The 5,000-nt window shown below is 52.9% G+C and overlaps 1 non-coding gene across 1 annotated transcript in view; it reads right to left on the bottom strand.

Annotated features, from left to right (window-relative positions):
- The window catches only part of LOC126476850 (small subunit ribosomal RNA), a 1,909-nt gene extending 698 nt beyond the window's left edge, over nt 1-1,211 (bottom strand). The window contains exon 1 of the ribosomal RNA XR_007587287.1: nt 1-1,211. This exon is cut by the window's left edge and continues 698 nt beyond it. This is a non-coding gene — a ribosomal RNA (small subunit ribosomal RNA).
- Nucleotides 1,212-5,000: the final 3,789 nt, after the last annotated feature.

Below are 5,000 nucleotides of genomic sequence, written 5' to 3'. Positions count from 1 at the left end.
TTCCCCCGGAACCCAAAAGCTTTGGTTTCCCGGAGGCTGCCCGCCGAGTCATCGGAGGAACTGCGGCGGATCGCTGGCTGGCATCGTTTATGGTTAGAACTAGGGCGGTATCTGATCGCCTTCGAACCTCTAACTTTCGTTCTTGATTAATGAAAACATACTTGGCAAATGCTTTCGCTTCTGTTCGTCTTGCGACGATCCAAGAATTTCACCTCTAACGTCGCAATACGAATGCCCCCGCCTGTCCCTATTAATCATTACCTCGGGTTCCGATAACCAACAAAATAGAACCGAGGTCCTATTCCATTATTCCATGCACACAGTATTCAGGCGGGCTTGCCTGCTTTAAGCACTCTAATTTGTTCAAAGTAAACGTGCCGGCCCACCGAGACACTCAATAAAGAGCACCCTGGTAGGATTTCAACGGGGTCCGCCTCGGGACGCACGAGCACGCACGAGGCGGTCGCACGCCTTCGGCTCGCCCCACCGGCAGGACGTCCCACGATACATGCCAGTTAAACACCGACGGGCGGTGAACCAACAGCGTGGGACACAAATCCAACTACGAGCTTTTTAACCGCAACAACTTTAATATACGCTATTGGAGCTGGAATTACCGCGGCTGCTGGCACCAGACTTGCCCTCCAATAGATACTCGTTAAAGGATTTAAAGTGTACTCATTCCGATTACGGGGCCTCGGATGAGTCCCGTATCGTTATTTTTCGTCACTACCTCCCCGTGCCGGGAGTGGGTAATTTGCGCGCCTGCTGCCTTCCTTGGATGTGGTAGCCGTTTCTCAGGCTCCCTCTCCGGAATCGAACCCTGATTCCCCGTTACCCGTTACAACCATGGTAGGCGCAGAACCTACCATCGACAGTTGATAAGGCAGACATTTGAAAGATGCGTCGCCGGTACGAGGACCGTGCGATCAGCCCAAAGTTATTCAGAGTCACCAAGGCAAACGGACCGGACGAGCCGACCGATTGGTTTTGATCTAATAAAAGCGTCCCTTCCATCTCTGGTCGGGACTCTGTTTGCATGTATTAGCTCTAGAATTACCACAGTTATCCAAGTAACGTGGGTACGATCTAAGGAACCATAACTGATTTAATGAGCCATTCGCGGTTTCACCTTAATGCGGCTTGTACTGAGACATGCATGGCTTAATCTTTGAGACAAGCATATGACTACTGGCAGGATCAACCAGGGAGCTGCGTCAACTAGAGCTGAGCAGCCGGCCGCCCGGGAGTGTGTCCCGGGGGCCCGCGCGAACACGCAAGCGTCCGCTCAATTATTCTGCAAACAGGAGGAGGCTGAGCTCCCCTGCACAACACACCTCGAAACCCTCTCAGGTCCCGGCGGCGCGCAGCGCCGTCCTAAGTACTTGGTCGGGTTCGAGAGAGGCGCAATCGCCCGGAGTTAGGCGAGTAGACGCTTTAGGTGCGACCACCCGTGCTCCCAACTGAGCTTGCCGCTGCCGACAGAGGCCCGGGAGCGTGCTGTCGTGGCATTGCCGGCGGGAGACAACACGCGCCACCTACGGTGACCGGCAGCTCCAACGCCAGCGCCACAGAAGGACAAAAGCCCCACTTGGGTGCCGAAGCGAACTCTCCCAGCACAGCGCACGCGCCAACACGTCCGCACAGCTGCGATACAAACCACCTGCGAGAACCGCTGGGGCGACCGAGCAGCAGACGGCGTCGCGGCGCCGAGCGCCGGGCGGCGGCGCATCCTCAGCGCACACAGTCCTCAATCGGACCAGCACACTGCAGATGGCCACCGCGCTTCGCACCGGGCCCGCGAGGACCTACTTTGGCCGCAAGGCGCCGCGAGCAGGGGGCGCCGGCGCGCAGCTGCGCCGCCTGCCGCGTCCGTCGGCCGGCGCGCCTGCCACTGGCCGCCCCCACCAGCCGGCTGTAGCGCGTGCGCCCACGCACCGCGCTGCCAGCACGCCGGGCGGCCCCCCCTCACCGGCCGGGGACGGTCCCACCCAGCCACCGCCGCGTATCGCCTCACACCCAGATCCCCTTTCACGTTCGTGGGCATGGTGGGTCCCCTTTCACGTTCGTGGGCATGGTGGGTATCCATGAAACAACCGGTTAATAGCTCGACCGATCGTCGCCAACACTGATTCACCTCTAGCGAGAACAACCGCACCACAACGGGTTACCAGTTGTTCATTTGCGTAACGTCACCAGCAAACGTAGACGTCCATCGCCATTTGCAACGAGTATTGCATGCCTGTGTCAGGTGTCACAACACACTACGTCTGCCCACATAGACGCAACAACATGTGCACGCCTAGAGAACACGTGGAAGGTAGCCCCCGTACGTATGCGGTGTCCATTGCGCGAACGACTGTCAGCCGGCCTCTGCAGCATGTCGCAGATGTGGAACGCGGTGCAACATGCTATCACAGTGTGTGAGAAGAGACGACTACGTCCGAATACACGCTCCACTACATCAACAGACTGCTCATGCTGATCGCCATCCAGGGCGTCCGTTCCTCCCACACGTCTGAATGGCGTACCACACTGCAATCCAGCTCCTAAAGGGAGACGACACGTAGCTGCGTCCACAATATTTGGACTGTATGGTCCGCCGTTGCTAGGCGCAGTCGTCGTACGGTCACACATGTGCCACGATGTATCATTCAGTACATACGGACCAATGTGCAGCACAGTTTGTGGGTTTTGCGTACATCCGCGGACAGGTGACAGGCCGTACCACAACGTAGGCTGAGTACGTCGGCATGCGAAGGGCATTGAACATGCAAACTTCTCAACGACCAGCTTGCGAAGGCAGGGGGGAAGGGGGGGGGCATGTACGTCCTGCTGCTATCCACATTACAGTGTATAGCAGGAGCATGTGGAAAGTCAGCAACACTTGCAAGGTGTTTAACATGACGCGATACACAGGGGACCGGGCAGTGCGAATAGCGAACTATATTGCGAGGGTTGCGGTTAGGCAACACTACACTAATTTAACGAGTTGCATAACAATTACAGAGCAGGTTCAGCGACAACGTGCGTCAGGTTAAGGCGCAATATAGGTTAGGTTGAGGCGCAATATGGGTTACGTTAAGGCACAAATTAGGTTACGTTAAGGCACAAATTAGGTTACGTTAAGGCACAAATTGGGTTACGTTAAGGCACAAATTGGGTTACGTTAAGGCACAAATTGGGTTACGTTAAGGCACAACATGGGTTACGTTAAGGCACAACATGGGTTACGTTAAGGCACAACATGGGTTACGTTAAGGCACAACATGGGTTACGTTAAGGCACAACATGGGTTACGTTAAGGCACAACATGGGTTACGTTAAGGCACAACATGGGTTACGTTAAGGCACAACATGGGTTACGTTAAGGCACAACATGGGTTACGTTAAGGCACAACATGGGTTACGTTAAGGCACAACATGGGTTACGTTAAGGCACAACATGGGTTAGGTTAAGGCACAACATGGGTTAGGTTAAGGCACAACATGGGTTAGGTTAAGGCACAACGTAAGTTAGGTTAAGGCACAACGTAAGTTAGGTTAAGGCACAACGTAAGTTAGGTTAAGGCACAACGTAGGTTAGGTTAAGGCACAACGTAGGTTAGGTTAAGGCACAACGTAGGTTAGGTTAAGGCACAACGTAGGTTAGGTTAAGGCACAACGTAGGTTAGGTTAAGGCACAACGTAGGTTAGGTTAAGGCACAACGTAGGTTAGGTTAAGGCACAACGTAGGTTAGGTTAAGGCACAACGTAGGTTAGGTTAAGGCACAACGTAGGTTAGGTTAAGGCACAACGTAGGTTAGGTTAAGGCACAACGTAGGTTAGGTTAAGGCACAACGTAGGTTAGGTTAAGGCACAACGTAGGTTAGGTTAAGGCACAACGTAGGTTAGGTTAAGGCACAACGTAGGTTAGGTTAAGGCACAACGTAGGTTAGGTTAAGGCACAACGTAGGTTAGGTTAAGGCACAACGTAGGTTAGGTTAAGGCACAACGTAGGTTAGGTTAAGGCACAACGTAGGTTAGGTTAAGGCACAACGTAGGTTAGGTTAAGGCACAACGTAGGTTAGGTTAAGGCACAACGTAGGTTAGGTTAAGGCACAACGTAGGTTAGGTTAAGGCACAACGTAGGTTAGGTTAAGGCACAACGTAGGTTAGGTTAAGGCACAACGTAGGTTAGGTTAAGGCACAACGTAGGTTAGGTTAAGGCACAACGTAGGTTAGGTTAAGGTACAACATAGGTTAGGTTAAGGTACAACATAGGTTAGGTTAAGGTACAACGTAGGTTAGGTTAAGGCGCAATGTCGGTTAGGTTAAGGTACGATATAGCTTAGGTTAAGGTACACATTGTTGTAGGGAAAGGTGTATTTGGGGGGGGGGCGGCGGCAGGTTCGTTGATAGTGATTATCGTAAGTGCATGCCTGCGGGATCATCCGATTTGTCACGTCAGGATGCACTTGTGGCTCATGACAGGCGGCGCTCCGATTCCAAGGTTGTGGCAGATCTGTGTCTTTCATTCCTGCCATTGTTTGTGTACTGTGACAGGAGGCAGTATGGTGATGTTGGGTGCACCCCTGTGTAGGACATGTGTGGGTGTTCGTGGCTTAGCTGAGCAATGGCGGATGTCGGAAGGGTGGGATATTCTGTTTTCTGGGTGGACCTCCCGGTCTGGTTATGATAGTGTGGATTGTGTAATGTGGCGGAGAGGATGCACCGGATGTTCTTCCATGCTGGTGGTTAGATATTGTGTGTGTGCCTGTTAGAGGCAGAGAGTAGTGTGTGATAGTGTCTGGCTGACGTGTGGTTCTCATTGTGTGCAGAGTCTTTCAGCATGTATAGGGACGGTTGTATATATTATCTGTATTCTGATGGCTCTGCATTTATTACTAATCAGTGCCGTGTATACGGTTACTCTGGTTCCAGTCGAAACTGTTCTATCTCTGTACATTAGTGACACTGCGGCTCCACTATGTTGCTGCCCCTGTCGGCCGTTTCCCCCA

The sequence above is a fragment of the Schistocerca serialis genome, chromosome 4, assembly GCF_023864345.2.
Source record: "Schistocerca serialis cubense isolate TAMUIC-IGC-003099 chromosome 4, iqSchSeri2.2, whole genome shotgun sequence".
Classification (NCBI taxonomy): Eukaryota; Metazoa; Arthropoda; class Insecta; order Orthoptera; family Acrididae; genus Schistocerca; species Schistocerca serialis.
The sequence above is the reverse complement of the archived record's forward strand: the minus strand, read 5'-3'. Positions and strand labels throughout refer to the sequence as shown.